Genomic DNA, 23303 nt, shown 5'->3' on the forward strand with positions numbered 1-23303 from the left:
GATGAAAGAGTATGAGGATATTGTGCCCTATTTTGATTTAAAGACCTTACGCAACATGAGGAAATTGATGACGGTAGGGACGCATATATCAGACAACGATATGAGGATTTCACGCAACATCAGAAAACGGTTCAGGGTAGGAGTTTATATTTTGATGCAATGCTATCAAGATTTGGGTGAGAAAAAAAAATTTCATGTGAGGTTTGTGAGAACAATACACATTGTTTCTGTGCAACGATCTATGGCTTGTATTATTATTCACATAATATGGCCCTAGAACGCTGAACAGAAACCATATCTAATGCCTTCAAACGATTGTGTGTGTGTGTGTGTGTGTGACGTGAGTTGAGGAGTATATTTTTTCTGTGTCGAGGAAAAAAACCCGCTATATTTAACAGATCTTTTTCCGCGATAACAAAAAAATATATTTTTAAAGCCTTCAAAAATGAGGAAAATGAAGTGAGATAAAGAGTATATTTTTTTTAGTTATCATAGAAAAAATATCTGCTATATTTAATAGATCTTTTGTCATGATAACAAAAAAAATATATACTTAAAGCCTTCAAGTGAGGAAAGTAAAGTCTGTGATAAAGAGTATAATGTTTTGATGCTATCATGTAAAAAATGATTACATCGAAAATATATTTTTAAAGCCTTAAAAAATGAGGAAAGTGAAGTGAGATATAGTGTATATTGTTTCTATGGTAACAGATAGTGGAAAAAATGTAATATATTTAATAGATCTTTCACCACGATAACATCAAAAATATATTTAAAGATTTCAAAACTGTGGAGAAAGTGAGGGGAGATAAAGAGTCTATTGTTTCTATGGTAAGCAGATTTTTGTACTATATTAATATTCACATAGTAGAACAGTTTGCAACCAAAGAAAATAATATATAAAGCCTTCAAACGAACGCGTGTATGGGAGGAGTATTCCACAACTGTTGTGAGCGGGAGTGAGAACGAGAGGGAGAGCGGCTGGGTGACCGGGAGGGAGAGCGAGAGCGGGAGGGAGAGCGGGCGGGAGAGCGGGAGGGTGAGCGGGAGGGAGAACGAGCAAGTGGTGGGGAGTGAGAGGGGGAGGGGGAGTGGGCGCGATCGCAGACCAGAGTATTCCACAACATTCCAGAACACTCCAGAACATTCCGGGGCATTAGCAGCAGCTACGATCTTTTGAACTGCGTACCAAGCTTGCTCCGAGGCTTTCGGGTAGCTCAGCGAGTAAGACAAATCTATGCTTTTCAGGAAGGAGACGCACTTTAACAGCGACTTGTCAAAGAAAACAAAGAAATCTAAGAACTCCAGCTCAGGCGATGCGTGAATAATTATAAATGGCTGTATTGTTAATCCCTCTAAATACTTTTCCCTGACTATATTGTTGATACGACGTTCATAGTCATTCAAGCTTGTGGTTTAAGTATTACCCAACTTTGCCCTTCGCAAGGAAAAATGCTTATAATCTCGTCCAACAGCTTTGAAAAATCTGAGGTTTAAACAACAATGTTGTTGCGGAAAATCTCTTCTGTGATTATGTTTTGTGAGGAGTTGAATAACTCCCTACAAATAGAAGCAGCAGCAGATGGCCGGCCGTTTACCAGATACGCGGCGAATTCGCGGAGTAGCGGCGCGGCGAGGACAGTTTGGAGACTTGGATGGAGAACGAGAGAGTTTGAAGACCAAGGATGGAGAGCGAGAAAGTTTGGAGACCAAGGATGGAGATCGAGAGAGTTTGGAGACCCAGGGTGGAGAGCGAGAGAGTTTGGAGACCTCGCGGGTAAGGCAAGAGTGTCGTGTACAAAAGCGGATAACGGGACTCCACCGGACTTTTGACTCTCCCGTGAACTTTGGCCCGGGCGAAGAAGTGCCATATCTCGGCACTGGAGCGGCACACAGGCGTGCCACCAGCATCACGGGAATCAGCGGAACGACAGCAGTGGGCGGATCATCGATTGGATGCGGTACGTGAAGGACAAGTGGGTCAACCAGGAGGCACGGACTTTGGACCTGGAGTGGAGAGATTCAGCGGGCCATGCGCAATAGGGAAATAACGGTTCCCGGAGGCCCTATATAAGGCCGCAGAGCGCTGGCAGCTGGATCAGTCGATCACAAGGAGTCAAACCGTCAAGATCACTTAGATACCAAAGTAAACAATCGAACGACCAGATAATCTACAAGGGAGCAACAACAAGTCGAGTCGCCAGAGAAGCAGCGCCGTGGGAGCCTACAAGGAGCAAGATTGCTACGTCGAGACGTTCGGGATTGGGATACCAGGAATCTCCGAATTGAGACGCAGGTAGCTGAGGTCCAGAGGGCGTCACACGGCTAAGTCAAGGCGGTCGATTAACCTTATCCACAAAGTCCTGGAGAGAGTATAACAAGCCAGAACGGTCTCGAGTGGAACTGTCCAGGAGAGCCCTACGTATTGGACTTGCGAGGTCCCGGAGCGGCGTGCCCGAACCCCAAATATAACAAGCCAGAAGGGAGAGCGGTCGATCGTTACGGTCTCGATTGGAATTGTCCAGGAGAGCCCTATGGATTCGACTTGCGAGGTCCCGGAGCGGCGTGCCCGAACCCCGAGTACCAAAAGCCACGCGGAAACGTCCCGGACCAAAAGCAAAAGGGTGAGGCTAGGGTGGAACGTTCGTTTACACTAGGCGTGGAAGCGAAGTAAAGCGCGAGGCAGCTCCCTGGCGTTCCGCCTTGACTGTCCGCGCGGGCTGAGCGGAAACCCCAGTGGGACCATCCGGGACAGAGCAAGGGACAGGCGGCGGTGTGTCGATATCCTTGTTGCACATAGTCTGTGCGTGCGAGCCACGCCACTCATACACGAGGGCGTCGTGGCGGCTTTAGCCCATACCGGGGCGGCATAAAGTACTTGGGACGTGACGACGCTCGCTATGAGTTTCCTCCGTTTCTGCTTTGGGCCCCTTGTGTTCAGGAGAATCCGCGCGAGCGATCTGGCGGTCGCAGCGGCCTTCTTATTGGCGTACTCTAGGTGCTCTTTGTAGGACAGCCTGGTGTCTATCATGACGCCTAGGTATTTTATGGCTCTTTGCGAGACAATGTCAACCCCTCCGACCGTCAGCTTGGCCGTCTCGACGAGTTGCCGGCTGCTTATAAGGACGGCCTCTGTTTTATGTGCCGCGAGTTGGAGCCCGGCGAGTGAGAGCCATGATTCCACCTTCCTCACCGCAGTGTTTGCCATGTCCTCCACTTCGGCTATCGTCTTGGCCACGATCGTGATGGCGACGTCGTCCGCGAAGCCAGTCACGTGGACGTTTGCAGGCATGGGAAGCCTCAGAACTCCGTCGTACATAGTGTTCCACAACAGGGGGCCCAGGACCGATCCTTGTGGAACCCCAGCAGTTACGCAGTACTCTTTCGGGCCGTCGCTCGTATCGAAAAGCAGCACCCTTTCGCCGAGGTAGCTGTCGACTATCCTGGTGAGGTATTCCGGAATCCGTAGCCGCCTTAGTGCCTGCAAGATCCTCGTCCAGTTCGCCGTGTTGAACGCGTTTTTGATGTCGAGCGTGACCAGAAGGCAGTACTTCTTTGTGCCGCCTTTCCAACGCTTCCCGCGTATGGCTTCCGCAGCTGTCCCAGTGACCATTCGGATCGCGTCCAGCGTTGACTTTCCTTTCCGGAAACCAAACTGGGCGGTGGATAGGCCACCAGCCGCGTCTACGGCCAGGTTTAGCCGTTTCGAGATGAGCTTCTCGAACACTTTGCCAACAGTGTCAAGCAGACAAATTGGCCTGTAGGAGGAAGCTTCACCAGGCGGCTTCCCAGGTTTGTTGAGTAGAAGCGGCTTCTGTACTTTCCATCTCCGGGGAAATGTTCCCTCGCGCAGGCAGGCGTTGTAGAGGTCCGCGAAAGTGCCCGGCCGAAGCCCAAGCGCCAGCTTCATTGCTCTGTTGGGCACTGCGTCGGGACCTGGGGCTTTGTTGTTCTGCAGGCTGCGTCCTGCTTCAGCAACCTCGGCCTCCGTGACTTCCTCGATCTCCCACGTAGGCGCCGTTTCGTGCTGTATGCTTTCCTTGGCGCTACCCGAAGGAAACAGTGTGCGAACAATATCGCTAAGTGTTTCAGGGTCCGTTGGAGAGCGGCTGCCTGCGCTTACTCGCTTTACCACGAGTCTGTAGGCCCCACCCCACGGATCCTGTTCGGCTGCGTCGCACAGCTTCAGGAAACATTCCCGTTTGCTGTCCAGGATGGCGTGCTTCAGGGTCCTCCTGGCTTGCTTGAAGGCGACGTGTGCGGCCTCGGCCCTGTCGGTCCTTCTTGACCGTTGAAGAGCCCTTCTGGCTCTGAGGCAGATCCTTCTGAGGGTCGCTATCTCCGAGTTCCACCAAGGTACCGGCTCGTGGTCTCTACTGTATGGTTTGCGCATCAGCATCCCTGTCCTGCACGCATCCTCCAAGCTGGCTGCTATCGCGTCCGCGTTGGTGTTCGCGTCTGCTTCAGTGGAGCAGTGCATGTCGGCGAGGCACCTGCTCATCCCCTCGGCGTTTAGCGTCTCCTGGCGGTAGCCCTTGACTGCTCTGTTACGGGTTTCTGGTCCTGGCCGTGTGCCCACTGTGCATAGGATTGCCTCGTGGTCGCTGGCCGTGAAGAAGTCGCCGATTCTCCAGTGAGAGCGCCGGGCTAACGCGGAGCTCACAAATGTGAGGTCTATGATAGACCCAGCTCCAGCCCGATTGAACGTCTCCTGGGTCCCTTCGTTTAGCAGCGTGACGTCTAGCGTTGCAAAGGCATTGAGTAGGGTGTGCCCCCTTATGTTGCTGCTGGGGCATCCCCATTCTTCGGCCCACGCGTTGAAGTCGCCTGCGATGATAGCGGGGTAACGGCCCCTTGCGTCAAAGGCGATCGTGTCCAAGGCATGGCTAAAGTCCGTCGTGGAGAGGCTAGGTGCTAGATAGCAGCTGTATACCCACATTTCGCCTATACGAGCTCGGACGAAACCCGAGCCCTTGTGCACGTCCAGAAAGGATTTACCGTTTCTTCTGCACAGCCATATCGCGGCCTTGCCCGATGTGTCCGTTATCCAGTCGCCGTCGTCTTTGACTTTGTAGGGTTCACTGATGACAGCCAGGTCCGCCTTACATTCCCTCGCTGACTGCAGGAGTAAGTCCTGCGCAGCCCGGCAGTGATTCAGGTTTATCTGGATCACTTCCATTCGCGGGGTTTGGCTACGGCTCTTTTTGCGGCGTGAGGACACCGCCTGCTTCCTGCTTGGTGGTTCCTCGACTTCGGTCCTCCTTCGGTGCATATAAAGCATACGCTCTCGTTGGGACACTGAGCGATTTTGTGCCCCGTCTTGCCGCACTTAATGCAGCACCCACTTCTGTCCACTTTGCTATGACACTTTATAGCAATGTGGCCAATCTCTAGGCACTTGTAGCACCTGGGCTGCGAGTCTCTCTCCTTCACCTTGCAGATAGACCATCCTAACTTGATTTTACCCTTGCAGAGAACCGCTTCTGCGTCTCTGCTGGGCAGTCCAACCACTGCCGTCTGGGTGTCTCTGTGTGATGGACGTAGACTCCTCAATTTGACCGATTCGGCGTTCACGGCGAATTGGTCCACCAGAGCTTTGGTGACATCTACGGCCTCAACTAGCGGGTCAAGGTCGCTAATCACCACCGTCCTTGTCCTTGCGCTTTCGGATAGAGCTCGAACCGCAGTCGCTTCTCCTAGGACAGCCTCAAGGCTCTCTTTTATTTCCTCCGTGTTGGTGTCCTCGCTTCTGTTGAGCTCCAGAAGAAGGTTCCCGTTCGCTGTGCGCCGGACCTTGTTTACACGGGTGCTGAGGCTTTGTAGCTTGCCGTCGTCCCTACGGGTTACCATCGCTAAGACTTCGCTGTAGGTCTTGCCATTTGCCTCCACTATAAGGGCGTCCGGGCGGTGAGGCTTTCGCGCCCGCTTTTTTGGAGCAGCCTTTCTCCAGGCGGTGGTCGCGTCCTTTCCATCGTCCTTTCCAGCGCTGCCTCCCGCGGCGGTTTTTCCTCTGGGGTCCCGTTTTTTAGCATGCTCCTCATGTGGGTTTCTCTTCTTTTTCTGCTGGGATCCCGCTGGCGCTCTTCGCGCAGACGATTGCGCTGGTGAAGTCGGGGGCTCTCCTCCGTTTAAAACCGTGCCGGGTTGGCTAAGCCTTCGCCACGGGTCTGTTTGCGCCGCGCTGGTGACCATGGGGCCTTGTGTCGCGTTTCGCCAGAACTCCGTTTGAGCGGCGTTGTCCTTTTGAAGACAAACCGGAGTCTGTTGCTCCTTGCTCTCGCTGTTTCGGAGAGGGCCTTTGCATTTGTTGCACTCCGTGGGCTCTTTTTGCTGGTGGGAGTCTCCAACTTGGTTGAAGGAGATCACTGCACCTTCTTGGAGGGACTTCATCCTCGAGAACATCGCTTTCATGGTCACATTGATGTGACGCACCTGCATTACGCTCGTGAGGTGGAGGACTTCGTCGAGAAGCGCTCCAATCTCCGCGAGCTGTTCTGGTCCAGTGAGCTCCTGGTCCGCTTTGGGCCTCTTGGCAGAGGCAGTTCTTTGCCCACCGGTTGGGCTGCCTGGGTCTCTTTGGCGCTTGGCCGCGTCCTGCAGCTTATCATCTTCCCGCGTGGACGGCTGGCCCGCTGGCTTTTCCAGGACTGGTGACCTAAGAAGCTTCGAGCTGCTCTTGAACGCTCCGGCTGCTTCCGTACCTTTGTTTTCAATCCTCCTGCTTAAACTTGGTGCATTCACTGTCGAGACGGCCAAGTTCGCCACCGTCTCGTCAGGTTTGTTGTTGGGAATGGGATTTAGGGCCTCCAGAATCCGTGCCCTGGCCGTGGGGGTTCCCACGGGTGAATTTCCACTTGTGTGGTTGCCACCTGGAGTAGTTTCGTTTTTTGTCGACATTCCTTTCATTTGTTGCATTTTATACCTACTGCCAGGTTGTTTGCATTTTAAACCTACTGCCAGGTTGTTTGCATTTTATAAAGCTTTATGCTGACTAAGCTTTATGCTGACTCCTCTGCCTTTTCTGAAGACATTCTGGCCTTTACTGAGACTTGGCTGAAACCGGAGATATCAGACTCCGAAGTTCTGTCTAAAAATTTTAATACGTATAGAACTGATCGCTCTCCTCGTAGGGGGGGGTGGGGTGCTGGTTGCCGTTACCTCTACTTTATCATCGGAGAGAATATACTTTCTTAATCCCAATGACATAGAATTCGTTGGTGTTAAAGTTTCTTTGAAATCTTTTTCTATTTATGTAACTTGTTCTTATATTCCACCTGGATCCGACTTAACAATTTATGAGCAACATTCGTCTGCAATAAAAACTGTTTTATCTCATATTTCCGAAAGGGATCTTTTAATTGTTTTGGGTGATTTCAATCTCCCTGACATTTCTTGGTCCCTTTTCACTGACTCACTTGTCTCTACCCCTTTATCTGACCATGACTTCGTTGCCGGTCTGTTAGAATTATCATTACAGCAAGTTAGCTTTATACGTAATTCACTAAACAGACAATTAGATCTAGTATTTGTTTTAGATCCGTCTGAAGTCACTGTATCTAGAATTGACCCACTAGTTGTGCCTGAAGACCAGTATCATCCCACATTAGAACTTACAATTTGTCTTCCCAGCATTGATACCCACTCTCCTTCACTTTCTCCAAATAAATGTAGATGCTTTCGTAAATGTGACTTTAGTAAACTCAACAACTTGATTTCACAATATAACTGGACAAATTTATATAATTGCTTGGATATTGAAAGTGCTACAGAACTATTTTATAGTGTCCTAAACTCTTTTTTCTGTGAATGTGTTCCTGACGGTTTTCCTCCTAAGGTAAACAGGCCACCTTGGCTTACCAATCAGTTGCAAAGACTTAGAAACCTAAAAACAAACTTCTATAAAAAGTACAAAAAGTCGGGTAGGCCATCCGATTTTTCAAGATATGTGGTGGCTCGTACTAATTTTAATGTACTTAACACTCATTGCTATTCCATGTATTTGAACCAATGTAAATTTGAATTTTCAAAGGATCCGAGGAAATTTTATAACTTTGTCAATGCTAAGCGAAAGTCTTCAGCATTGCCATCATCCGTACGATTAAACTCTATTGAGGCATCTACGGATCCCGAAATTGCAGATTTATTTGCTGAATTCTTCCAATCTACTTATAGTTCTGTTTCATGGTCTAATTCTAGCTACCCTAATCACTTAAACAGGGCAAATTGTATTTTTTCTCCTGTAATCACCGAGAGTTCTCTCTTAAGGGATTTAGAAACTATAACGCCAACCTATTCTCCGGGGCCAGATGGACTCCCTGGGTGTGTTCTTAAGTTTTGTGCCCGAACTATTTGTAAACCCATTCTTAAACTTTTTAATTTGTCTATCTCATCATCTGTTTTTCCTACTATCTGGAAAGATTCTTTTATTATTCCACTCCACAAAAAGGGTGCGAAGGTTAATGCTCAGAACTATAGAGGAATCTCCAAATTGTCTTCAATTCCTAAAACATTTGAACGCATTATTACCTGTCAGTTGCAACATTTGTGCTCCTCTTTAATATCGCCGTGTCAACATGGTTTTGTTAAGCGTAGATCGACCACCACTAACCTGCTCGAATTGACATCTTTTGTACTAGATGGATTTAACAAAAAATTACAGACGGACGTTATATATACAGATTTTAGTAAAGCCTTTGACTCTGTTAACCACTCTCTTCTTTTATTCAAATTAGATCTGCTTGGGTTTCCGAATAATCTGTTAACTTGGATTTCAAGTTATTTGAATGGTAGATCTCAGAGGGTTTTATTCAAAAACGCTGTTTCCAAGATGATCAACGTGACATCTGGAGTGCCTCAGGGCAGTCATTTAGGCCCTTTGCTGTTTACTCTGTTTATAAATGATCTTCCTTCTATCGTAAATCACTCTCGTGTACTAATGTATGCTGATGATGTTAAGCTTTGTTTTTCATATAATAACATTGAATCTGGTTTCTGCTTGCAGTCAGACTTAAATAGATTCCAGGAATGGTGTCAGTACAACCTTTTGAATTTAAACTATCTTAAATGCAACGTTATGACTTTTTATAGGGGTACGCCAACGTTCATGAGTTACTCTCTTCAGAACATGTCCTTGGACCGAATATACTCAGTAAACGATTTAGGTGTTCTCCTAGATCCTAAACTTAAATTTGACTCCCACATAACCTCTACTGTAAATAAAGCTATGAGTGTTCTTGGGTTTATAAAGCGTTGGTCTAAAGAATTTGATGATCCATACACTACCAAATTATTATTTACCTCACTTGTCCGACCTAATTTAGAATACTGTTCTTCCGTTTGAAGTAAGTAAGTAAGTCTAGTAAGCCGTAGAATTATGCTTGGTACTATTTTTATGAATAATCTTATCAGAGGCGATATTGATTCTGTAGATTTGGTAAGCCGCCTAAGTTTCAATGTTCCTGTTAGACTAATGCAAAACTACCATCCTATTAACTTGCCACGATGTTCATCTAATTTTAGTCAGCATGAGCCCTTTCGCGTTCTTTCTAATAATTATAACAACCTGTATCATTTAATTTGTTCCTCAACTTCTATCCCTGTACTAAAAACTAAAATCTTAGCTCATTTGCTTTAATCTTGTTGATCTATGTTTTGTCCTGTCTTTATTTGTTCTATGTACCTTCCTCGCGAACCGTATTTGCCCGAAATAAAAATGGGCCCGCGCGTAACAAGCACGTGCTTGGTATCGTTTGGGCCACTTGTTTGTACTGCTCTTAGTACATCAACGTTCAACAACAATAATAATAAAAATACCTGCTGCCAGGTGACGTGACTGCCGGCCAATATGGCACAGACGCAGACCACGCAGCCGCCCAGTATGGGTCAGACGCTACGTGGGTTTTTTGCGATAAGTTCGGTGTGCGCGGATCGAGGTTTCCACCGGTGGCCGCGGATTTCCCCACGACTTTCCGATGGAGGTTATACCGCCTCTACTCGGTCGCCAGAGCCCCGTTTCACGGTGTACCGCGTTAGCGGGGGGGTTGGCAGTCGGTCTGCTCCTTGACCTTTGGCACCAGGAAGACCTCTGCCGTGCAGACGTGGTGACACTCGTTCGGTCCCGGACTCCTTGCCAAGGAGTTCGATTAGCAGCCCTTAGATGTATGCTACTGCTGAGCGCCGATCGACAAGTGCAACCCGTAGCGGGTAGCAGTCGTCAGCTAGCAGCAACGCTCAAATGTAGGCAGTACATTCCTACGCTGGGTGCCGCACCAACACGACATCTACATGTAGGGTCTCGGTCTATCATGGCAGGGAGCTTTTGCCAGCTTGCCCTACGATCAGCTGGATCTGCTGACGTTGTGCAACACTGCTCAGGCCAGCTGAGCGTAATGCGGCACAAAGCGTGGGAAGCTGGAGAGAAGGTGCAACAACAATATTTACCCGCCATCTAGAATCACTCAAGAGAGTGCTACTTGGTGCCGCTTGGTTCCCGAGGAATCTCGATGTCAGCCTAGATGCCTTCTGGAGTTCACGGTGGGTTTGCCTTCATGTGCGGAGACAGGTGAGTCCCTAAGCCGCCCACTGGAAGCCGCGAGCTGCCGCGCCGCTGCATGTGGACGCTGCTGGCCGACTTTTTCAGCGGAGCGCTGGATCCCACACCTTCACTCACTGCACACACTTCTTCTTCTCGTTGTGTGTGTGTGTGAGTGTGTGTGTGTACTATAGAGCGAGAGATTGTAAAAAGGAAACAAAAAATTGATAAATTAAAGCAAGAAAGAATGCGATCTGTATATATATAGTATAGATTCAGCTATAAAATTGACTGTATGTTTGCCAGTAGATTTAGTTTGTTGGAAAACATTATCGAATATCTCTAGCATTTCGAACAAAAAAAAAGTGCATTTTTTTGTATTCCTATTACTGCTAGTATGCGCAGTCGCTGAAATCACTTCAAATCAAACAACACCACCCCCGACAACAACAACAACCACCCCCAAAGAACCAGCCTCAGCAGCAGCAGCAGCACCCTATGATGAACCAGTCGACGACGACGCTGATTCTTCAGAATTTGACATTGTTAGCGTTTTAAAAACACCACTTATACAAAAATATGTCTATCATGTTAACATTACTATTATATTTATAGTATTTCTTTTGTTAATCTATCTTGCAATTGTAATATTTCAAATAGTCTTTTCTTGTTATATAGACTGCATCAATGCTGCGATGATCGTCGAAATAATAATCACGAACTTTATGATATTTATTGTCCTCACAATGATTAAAAAAAAATACTAATATTTCATATTGTGGTGAAATAAAATCGTATTTAATATTGTGGTGAGCGGGAGGGCGAGCAGGAGGGAGAGGGAGAGCGGGAGGGGGTTGTAATTTAAATCAAATCGCAGCCACATCCACATCCTTTCGTCGTTATCACACAACTTTAAAAATCAGCAAACCACCTACTCAAATAAAACAAGGAAGAACGCTATAGTCGAGTACCTCGACTATCAGATACCCGTTACTCAGCTATATGGAGATATGCAAGCAGCAAAGCGAGATTAAAATGCGCCACCTACCGGCGATATACAGATTTAAGCGTTATGGGCGTTAGAGTGGATTTTTTTGGATCAATCGATAGGTATCGACGAGACCAATACATTTCAGTTAAAATTTTTTATCTAGCATGAAAATTGTGGGCGTCACAGGTTTTCGCGGTTTGTGGGCGTTAAAGTGGGCGTGGCAAACTTTTTTTTGGGTCAATCGATAGGTATTGATGAGAACAATACATTTCAGTTAAAATTTTTATTCTAGCATCAAAACTGTAGGAGCCACAGTTTTGGGCGGTTTGTGGGCGTTAGAGTGGGCGTGGCACTGTGCCGAAACAAACTTGCGCTGCGTAAGAAGTTCAGGAATCTGCACGCCAAATCTCAATAGCCTAGCTCCCATAGTTTCCGAGATCTCAGCGTTCATCCGGACGGACAGACAGACGGACAGACGGACAGACGGACATGGCTAGATCGACTCGGCTAGTGATCCTGATCAAGAATATATATACTTTGTGGGGTCGGAAACGCTTCCTTCTGCCTGTTACATACTTTCCGACGAATCTAGTATACCCTTTTACTCTACGAGTAACGGGTATAAAAATTGAGCGTGGGGGTAGAAGAAAAAAATAAATACTTTTTTTTCGCGTTGGATACAGTTATCATGCTTTCGGTGTTCAAAGGCATATCAAACAAAAAAAACACATACTTTGTGTTGCAAGTGATTGTGTGTGTGCGCATCCTCATACAATCAAAAAATAAAAAAAATCGTAGGCAGAAATTCGCCATAAAAAGCGCTGGGCAGTCAAATTCAAAGACAGTTCATAATTGACTTACATTTGGCTCCATCCCCTAAGTTACATGAACTATATAACCCACCACCACCACCAACATCCAGACTTAGAACCAGAACTAAGCAAAGCAGAAGTATACATGGAGTCACAAACAAAAACCAAAACGCAAAAATTCAAGCGAGTAGTAGTAGGAGCAGAGGAAGCATCCTGTTCAAGGTGGTCCAGCACTCAACCCCCACCGAAAGTGCTTCGATGCATCAGTTGCAAATGCATGTTTAAAAGCACCCCCGGTTACGTAACCCCAGAAGAAGAAGACAACGACGCCTTCCAGATCTTAACTGAAATTCCTGAGGACACCATTGAGGATGATAACGTAGGTCTCCACCATAACCATTCCTGCTGCGCCTAGACAAAAAAAACATTTAAAAAAATGTAAAATTGCAATTTATTCTTCATCTCTTTTTTTTTTTATATATTTAAAAAAAAAAAAGGAACCCAAAACATAAATTTTTAAATCTATCATTGATGGTGATGGTGATGGTGCTGGTACTGCTGCTGATGGTGCTGGTGCTGCTGCTGCTGCTGACAAGGAAAATCCGAGACCCATTAAGATGCTTATATCCAGCATTGTTAACGCTGTTGACGCTGTTGCTAAACGAGGATCTATCAACATTGAAGACGCTGTTGCTGTTGCTGATAGAGAAGTTCAAGACCTAAAGGACGAAATTGAAGAATTTCGTAGGGACTATGACGATGTACCATCTACCCCCGACTTGAGGACTTTACGTACTTTAAAAAACAGTTGACAGTAGGAACACTACTTACGCCAGGAGACTACAAGGCCTTACGTCCCATCAGGGGACAATTCATGTGGGGGGCTTTCAATCTAATGCAACGGTATGGCTTTTTGCGTGAAATCCAAAAATTATTATCATTGAAGATGAGGACGACTTTAACGGTGCGGGGTACAGAATAAGGAAAGAAATGCGTAGTTATGAGATTGAAACCTGCGTTAATGCAGATGACGTTGATGACTTAAAGAAAGAAATCGATGAATTTTGTATTGAGTATGAGGATATTGTGCCCTATTTTGATTTAAAGACCTTACGCAACATAAGGAAATTGATGACGGTAGGGACGCATATATCAGACAACGATATGAAGATTTCACGCAACATCAGAAAACGGTTCAGGGTAGGAGTTTATATTTTGATGCAATGCTATCAAGATTTGGGTGAGAAAAAAAAATTTCATGTGAGGTTTGTGAGAACAATACACATTGTTTCTGTGCAACGATCTATGGCTTGTATTATTATTCACATAATATGGCCCTAGAACGCTGAAGAGAAACCATATCTAATGCCTTCAAACGATTGTGTGTGTGTGTGTGTGACGTGAGTTGAGGAGTATATTTTTTCTGTGTCGAGGAAAAAAACCCGCTATATTTAATAGATCTTTTTCCGCGATAACAAAAAAATATATTTTTAAAGCCTTCAAAAATGAGGAAAATTAAGTGAGATAAAGAGTATATTTTTTTTAGTTATTATAGAAAAAATATCTGCTATATTTAATAGATCTTTTGTCATGATAACAAAAAAAAAACATATTTAAAGTCTTCAAATGAGGAAAGTAAAGTGTGTGATAAAGAGCATATTGTTTTGATGCTATCATGTAAAAAAAATCTGTTATATTTAATAGATCTTTTACCCATGATTACATCAAAAATATATTTTTAAAGCCTTCAAAAATGAGGAAAGTGAAGTGAGATATAGAGTATATTGTTTCTATGGTAACAGATAGTGGAAAAAAATGTAATATATTTAATAGATCTTTCACCACGATAACATCAAAAATATATTTAAAGCCTTCAAAAATGTGGAGAAAGTGAAGTGAGATAAAGAGCCTATTGTTTATATGGTAAGCAGATTTTTGTACTATATTAATATTCACATATTAAAACAGTTTGCAACCAAAGAAAATAATATATAAAGCCTTCAAACGAACGCGTGTATGGGAGGACAAGTGGGTGGAAAAGTGGGTGGGGAGGGGGGAAGTGGGCGCGATCGCAGAGCAGAGTATTCCACAACTGTGGTGAGCGGGAGTGAGAACGAGAGGGAGAGCGGCTGGGTGACCGGGACGGAGAGCGAGAGCGGGTGGGAGAGCGGGCGGGAGAGCGGGAGGGAGAGCAGGAGGGTGAGCGGGAGGGAGAGCGAGAGGGTGAGCGTGAGGGAGAGCGGGAGGGAGAGCAAGAGGGAGAGCGAGCAAGTGGGTGGACAAGTGGGAGGGGAAGTGTGAGGGGAGGTGGGAGTGGGCGCGATCGCAGACCAGAGTATTCCACAACATTCCAGAACACTCCAGAACATTCCGGGGCATTAGCAGCAGCTACGATCTTTTGCACTGCGTACCAAGCTTGCTCCGAGGCTTTCGGGTAGCTCAGCGAGTAAGACATGAAACACTTAAAACACAAATCTGTTGATACGACGTTCAAAGTCATTCAAGCTTGTGGTTTAAGTATTACCCGGCTTTGCTCTTCGCAAGGAAAAATGCTTATAATCTCGTCCAACAGCTTCGTCAACTCTTTTGTTCGTACCCAAAGGTACTCAACATGACCACACCCAACAAATCAAGCAGTAGCCAAGTTGGGAACAGTACCAGGCGCTCAGTAGCACCCACTGCATATGAGAATTGCTGATCAGCATATTATATGTCTCACTAACTCACCGTCTCACCGACTCAACGGCACACTGACCGGCCAATGCAGTCAGCACATTTTGCAGTGTCAGCCAACTACGCAAAGCCAACTACGCAAACTGCTACCATAATCATAATTCCCTTACCAACTTTAGAATATAGCTTACTTCACTAATATTACACTAAACTTCCGTGTTCCAAGTAGTATATAAACATGTTCCAAATGAAGAATAAAATAGTTATCAACACACCTCTGTACTCCGAGGTTCTACTTCCTACATCTGGGAATAGGGCTCGTAATACACTATCTCAACTAGCAGCTAACCACGTTAGCTCAACCTCAACGCAGTTCCGCATCGCCTGTGGTCCGGCGACGCAGTAACCATCGTTACCATTGCCGCGACGCGATCGTCCTGCCAGCAAAGCGTCCCGTGCCAGCGACAAGTGCTCATTACCCCCTTGTCCCGCGGTGTGACCCGGAAGTGTCTACTTCGGTTAGGCACAAACAACATTATTGTTGAGTATATCGCGGCCCAGTTCTGACGATTGTAGTAAGGAACGCAAGCTCTATGAAATATATGAAATTTGTTGTTAGCTAATATTACTTAATTAGTTTTCGGGAAAAGATAATTTGAACAAGATGAGATTTCAGCACATTATTGGTGGTTCCATATAAAAATTCAGTCGCTACTTTTTCCTTAACTGGAACTGTGTTTGTCACTTGAGACTGTAAGATAATATTATTAATAAAGAGAAAAATTTAATTTTAAATATCTAAATTGTCAAAACAGAACAGATACGAGCGCGATTATTCTTAAATGTATCATCACTTTTGTGGAACAAAATGTATTAAGTTTTTAAGTTTTTTCTAATAATAATGTGTATCTTATAATCTAATTTTAAATATTGGTTGTTGTTTAAGATATTAACAAAGAATTATCTTACAATATATAAATTTGTAATATTGTTAAGATATCTGAAATAAACAGCATGGCATCCTTACTTTTTTGTTTATATTTTAATTAAGGAATTATTGTTAACTAAAGTATAAATCGTCTGATGTATCATGAATTAAGTGACACACTGTATATTTCTTAACTTTGCTTTCTTCCCCTCCGTCAACCTGACCATGAAGAGCACGCGTATCCCAATCGGTGGGATGGCCTCTTTAATTTCATCGTCATTTATGTATTGAAGGCACTCATAGGAAACCCCGGCACCTAAAACAAGAAATAGTTTTTATTAATACTATACTGTAAGACAGCTGCGAATAACAACCACAATTTATTACATCTGTACGTATGTCGAGTGTCTCTGTGCGTGCATGCAAACAGCGTAGTTACAAGTCGAATAAAAAACTGCGCTGCGTGCATAGTTATGTTAACATACATACATATGTTCATAGAAATCTGTGTTTGTTAATAGCATCAAATTTACTTAATTATTTCACACATTAGCTTATAAGTTAATAATTATTAGTTTACGTTACGTTACGTACATCTTTGTGTATATATGTATGTATGCAAAACAGTCATTACAACACATTAACGATTTCGTTTTGTCAAGAAAACCGAGTTCGAATAAAAATCAAAGATAAACTAACACACTAACACAAACTGTAATAAAATCATTTTACTTACGCTGTAAATACGGAAGGGCTTTTATTAGTTTAAAATACCTAAACCAGGTCCTCCAATTTCTGCTCGTCTTCGTTGTCACTCATTACACTCTTACACCGCACAGTTTCACCATATACAAAGAAGTGAATTTGCAGCCATAAAGGCGCCGCTTATTTCGATAACTTCTATAACGGTAACTTCAAGAGAGGAGTTTGGTCTCTCTCCTCTCCTCTCCTGTCACTCTCATTTTTTCTACGTCTTCCCCTCACGTCCCTCGTCAACAACCACAGAACCGAGATTCATTTTAGTTCGGAATACTAAAGTCGACATCGCTTCCGTCATGAAACCGAGAATAAAAATGTGAGAGGACACAATACTAAAACCGAGAAGAACCGATCTCGGTTTTTGTGGCTTACCTCCGAATAACATGCACGGATTTAATAAAAACAGTCTTTGTCATAGGTAAAACTTGACTTGCCCCTAAAGAAATCCTTGCTATTCCCAGGCTTGCACTGAAGCATCCATTCTGGGTGTACGACTAATTACCCTTTTAAAAGACAAACACAAACTCGAGAATGTTCATGTCGTTCAAAAGCAACACAGTGGAGATGGCTACCGTCGATCTTTAATAAACCAAAAAGTAACCTTATATAACGCACTTTCAGAATTTAAAACCGGTAGAAGAAGAAATTTGAACACACAAAATATTGAACTTCAAGGTAAACGTACCCATAATCAAATATATTACATTCTCGTTTTACAGAAAGTGCCAACGAGTAGTTGCTTTGGTTCTGCAAGCCAAATGTATATGGCTTCTGTACCTAAGGTCCGCTTAGAGCCGAAGAGCTATTTGCATCCGAGACAATAATCTGTCAGTGGGTAAAACAGGAAGCTTTTGCCAAGGGAATTTCTCTGCCAAAAGCCTTATATATTTACTATCAGCTTATGTAGAACTAGACTGTCTACTTCATCTGGCCGGTCGAAAAACCCAAAAACCGGTTTATTTCGCCATTATATCGCATCAACAGAACTCTGCTGTTACCATAAATGAATGTCGTCAAAAGATTGGATACCAAAAATCAAAAATCTGATTAGACGGGTATGTCGACAATGTCCCGATTCTATAGTGTCAACTCCCACCAGATAGGATCACGCCATATGTAAGACCTTTCAGTGAATGTACTGGGTTAGAGTTGTTCGAAACAGTGACTGTTGGTCGACGGCACGAGAAACGTTGGGGTGTGATTTTCACCCGTTTGACCGCTCGTGCTGCCCACCTGGAGCTTTGCCGAAAGCTTGTCCACCGACGCCTTTGTTGTTTATCTACGCAACTTAATTAATCGTAGAGGAACTCCAATATTCCGCAGAAGCGATATTGGTTCTAGTTTTACCATAATTAACGAGGTGTTTCAAAGAGGAGTGAAATGGATATTTGGCTGGCCAGGACAGCCAAATGCCTTAGATTTTTGGGAACATATGATTGCAATAATAAAAAAGGTTTGAATAAAACCTTACGTGATGTTAAGCATCGTATTAAAACCTTTCGCTCTGTCTTAATCGAAGCAGAGAACATTTTGAGCTGATTACTTGTCGGCCCCTCGATAGATCGTTTGTATCCGATGAATATAGAACCGACTTCTCATCAATTTAAAACCTACAAGAAGGCTGACTTTGGTTCAACATTTCTAAACTTAACCAAGGAATATCTTAGTTTTGTTGCAGAATGTCCACATACCATAGACGTGCCAAATGATCAAGTTCTACGAGGGCACAATTACAGTCCCCACGGTAATGCCAATTTTATCGCAAAGGGGAGTGTAAAGCAGCATCAAGAAGATGTGAAGGACCTGAATCACAAACATGAACCTCAGTTGAAGAAACGATCCACCTTGGTCAATGATTTGTTAGGTGCTTCCTTTACAATTCGGTCAAGGGCTGACCGACATCACGACTTAATTGAGGGTACCCCTCAATGGGGGGGAGAATGTTCGTACCCAAAGGTACTCAACATGACCACACCCAACAAATCAAGCAGTAGCCAAGTTGGGAACAGTACCAGGCGCTCAGTAGCACCCACTGCATATGAGAATTGCTGAGCATATTATATGTCTCACTAACTCACCGTCTCACCGACTCAACGGCACACTGACCGGCCAATGCAGTCAGCACATTTTGCAGTGTCAGCCAACTACGCAAAGCCAAGTACGCAAACTGCTACCATAATCATAATTCCCTTACCAACTTTCGAATATAGCTTACTTCACTAATATTACACTAAACTTCCGTGGTTCAAGTAGTATATAAACATGTTTCAAATGAAGAATAAAATAGTTATCAACACACCTCTTAACTCCGAGGTTCTACTTCCTACATCTGGGAATAGGGCTCGTAATACACTATCTCAACTAGCAGCTAACCACGTTAGCTCAACCTCAACGCAGTTCCGCATCGCCTGTGGTCCGGCGACGCAGTAACCATCGTTACCATTGCCGCGACGCGATCGTCCTGCCAGCAAAGCGTCCCGTGCCAGCGACAAGTGCTCTTTACCCCCTTGTCCCGCGGTGTGACCCGGAAGTGTCTACTTCGGTTAGGCACAAACAACTTTATTGTTGAGTATATCGCGGCCCAGTTCTGACGATTGTAGTAAGGAACGCAAGCTCTATGAAATATATGAAATTTGTTGTTAGCTAATATTACTTAATTAGTTTTCGGGAAAAGATAATTTGAACAAGATGAGATTTCAGCACATTATTGGTGGTTCCATATAAAAATTCAGTCGCTACTTTTTCCTTAACTGGAACTGTGTTTGTCACTTGAGACTGTAAGATAATATTATTAATAAAGAGAAAAATTTAATTTAAAATATCTAAAATGTCAAAACAGAACAGATACGAGCGCGATTATTCTTAAATGTATCATCACTTTTGTGGAACAAAATGTATTAAGTTTTTAAGTTTTTTCTAATAATAATGTGTATCTTATAATCTAATTTTAAATATTGGTTGTTGTTTAAGATATTAACAAAGAATTATCTTACAATATATAAATTTGTAATATTGTTAAGATATCTGAAATAAACAGCATGGCATCCTTACTTTTTTGTTTATATTTTAATTAAGGAATTATTGTTAACTAAAGTATAAATCGTCTGATGTATCATGAATTAAGTGACACACTGTATATTTCTTAACTTTGCTTTCTTCCACTCCGTCAACCTGACCATGAAGAGCACGCGTATCCCAATCGGTGGGATGGCCTCTTTAATTTCATCGTCATTTATGTATTGAAGGCACTCATAGGAAACCCCGGCACCTAAAACAAGAAATAGTTTTTATTAATACTATACTGTAAGACAGCTGCGAATAACAACCACAATTTATTACATCTGTACGTATGTCGAGTGTCTCTGTGCGTGCATGCAAACAGCGTAGTTACAAGTCGAATAAAAAACTGCGCTGCGTGCATAGTTATGTTAACATACATACATATGTTCATAGAAATCTGTGTTTGTTAATAGCATCAAATTTACTTAATTATTTCACACATTAGCTTATAAGTTAATAATTATTAGTTTACGTTACGTTACGTACATCTTTGTGTATATATGTATGTATGCAAAACAGTCATTACAACACATTAACGATTTCGTTTTGTCAAGAAAACCGTGTTCGAATAAAAATCAAAGATAAACTAACACACTAACACAAACTGTAATAAAATCATTTTACTTACGCTGTAAATACGGAAGGGCTTTTATTAGTTTAAAATACCTGAAGCAGGTCCTCCAATTTCTGCTCGTCTTCGTTGTCACTCATTACACTCTTACACCGCACAGTTTCACCATATACAAAGAAGTGAATTTGCAGCCATAAAGGCGCCGCTTATTTCGATAACTTCTATAACGGTAACTTCAAGAGAGGAGTTTGGTCTCTCTCCTCTCCTCTCCTGTCACTCTCATTTTTTCTACGTCTTCCCCTCACGTCCCTCGTCAACAACCACAGAACCGAGATTCATTTTAGTTCGGAATACTAAAGTCGACATCGCTTCCGTCATGAAACCGAGAAGAAAAATGTGAGAGGACACAATACTAAAACCGAGAAGAACCGATCTCGGTTTTTGTGGCTTACCTCCGAATAACATGCACGGATTTAATAAAAACAGTCTTTGTCATAGGTAAAACTTGACTTGCCCCTAAAGAAATCCTTGCTATTCCCAGGCTTGCACTGAAGCATCCATTCTGGGTGTACGACTAATTACCCTTTTAAAAGACAAACACAATCTCGAGAATGTTCATGTCGTTCAAAAGCAACACAGTGGAGATGGATACCGTCGATCTTTAATAAACCAAAAAGTAACCTTATATAACGCACTTTCAGAATTTAAAACCGGTAGAAGAAGAAATTTGAACACACAAAATATTGAACTTCAAGGTAAACGTACCCATAATCAAATATATTACATTCTCGTTTTACAGAAAGTGCCAACGAGTAGTTGCTTTGGTTCTGCAAGCCAAATGTATATGGCTTCTGTACCTAAGGTCCGCTTAGAGCCGAAGAGCTATTTGCATCCGAGACAATAATCTGTCAGTGGGTAAAACAGGAAGCTTTTGCCAAGGGAATTTCTCTGCCAAAAGCCTTATATATTTACTATTAGCTTATGTAGAACTAGACTGTCTACTTCATCTGGCCGGTCGAAAAACCCAAAAACCGGTTTATTTCGCCATTATATCGCATCAACAGAACTCTGCTGTTACCATAAATGAATGTCGTCAAAAGATTGGATACCAAACATCAAAAATCTGATTAGACGGGTATGTCGACAATGTCCCGATTGTATAGTGTCAACTCCCACCGGATAGGATCACGCCATATGTAAGACCTTTCAGTGAATGTACTGGGTTAGAGTTGTTCGAAACAGTGACTGTTGGTCGACGGCACGAGAAACGTTGGGGTGTGATTTTCACCCGTTTGACCGCTCGTGCTGCCCACCTGGAGCTTTGCCGAAAGCTTGTCCACCGACGCCTTTGTTGTTTATCTACGCAACTTAATTAATCGTAGAGGAACTCCAATATTCCGCAGAAGCGATATTGGTTCTAGTTTTACCATAATTAACGAGGTGTTTCAAAGAGGAGTGAAATGGATATTTGGCTGGCCAGGACAGCCAAATGCCTTAGATTTTTGGGAACATATGATTGCAATAATAAAAAAGGTTTGAATAAAACTTTACGTGATGTTAAGCATCGTATTAAAACCTTTCGCTCTGTCTTAATCGAAGCAGAGAACATTTTGAGCTGATTACTTGTCGGCCCCTCGATAGATCGTTTGTCTCCCCTCCCAGGAATGACACTCACTGGATGGATTTTTAGGTTTTATTCTTAGCCTATGAAAAACTTCATCTGATTTCTGTGCGTGTGTGTCGGTCCGAGGTCCTTTGGCGAGGTGTGAGCCCGTGAGGTCTGGCGCGTGCTTCGAAGTGGCAATGTAGTGCTTTCGTCGAAGTTTCGAAGTCTGTGAGGAGTTGAATAACTCCCCACAAATAGAAGCAGCAGCAGATGGCCGCGGCGAATTCGCGTAGTAACGGCGCGGCGAGGAGAGTTTGGAGACTTGGATGGAGAACGAGAGAGTTTAAAGACCAAGGATGGAGAGTGAGAGAGTTTGGAGACCAAGGCTGGAGATCGGGAAAGTTTGGAGACCAAGCATGGAGATCGAGAGAGAATGGAGACTTCGCGGGCAAGGCAAGAGTGCCGTGTGCAAAAACAGGATAACGGAACTCCACCGGACTTTGGACTCTCCCGTGAACTTTGGACCGGGAGAGGAAGTGCCACATCTCGGCAGTGGAGCGGCACACAGGCGTGCCACAAGCAATCAGCGGGATGGCAGCAGTGGGCGGAGCATCGATTGGAAGCGGTACGTGAAGGACAAGTGGGTCAACCAGGAGGCACGGACTTTGGACCCAGAGTGGAGAGATCCAGCGGGCCGTGCGCAAAAGGAAAATAACGGTTCCCGGAGGCCCTATATAAGGCCGCAGAGCGCTGGCAGCTGGATCAGTCGATCTCGATCAAGATCAGTTAAAGTACCAAGTAAACAGTCAGTCAAGCAAGAAGTCTACGAGGGAGCTACAACCAAGCGAGTCGACGGAAGCAGCGCCGTGGGAATCACACAAGGAGCAAGATCGCCACGTCGAGACGTTCGGGATTGGGACATCAGGAATCTCCGAATCGAGACACAAGTGGCTGAGTTCTGGAAGGCATCACGCGGCTAAGTCAAGGAGTTTGTTTTCCAACTTTGTCACGACCACACCCTGGCAAGTCACCCGGCGGGTCTGTCAGAGACAAGCAAAAGAGTCCTACGACGAAGAACCGTCAGCTTGGGGAGGAAAGTTGTCTGCGACCCAGCGTACCTTGCCCGACCAAGCAGGACCTGGCGTGACGGACGAGCGGTAGATCGATTTGCGGTTTCAAGAGGCGGCCGCCTGGAGAGCCCTGCGATTACCGGCGAAGTTCCCAAACAGCAACCGCCCAACTCCCCGAGTGCCAGAACGACGAGACACTGGTCAGACGACAGCGCAGAGGACATCGACAGCGACGCCAGCAGACATTTCCGGCAGCCTCGTTACCATCGTCGCGCAGAGCTCATTGGGGAGCGCAGTAGCGT

Source organism: Drosophila suzukii (assembly GCF_043229965.1).
Source record: "Drosophila suzukii chromosome 2 unlocalized genomic scaffold, CBGP_Dsuzu_IsoJpt1.0 scf_2c, whole genome shotgun sequence".
In the NCBI taxonomy this organism is placed as follows: domain Eukaryota; kingdom Metazoa; phylum Arthropoda; class Insecta; order Diptera; family Drosophilidae; genus Drosophila; species Drosophila suzukii.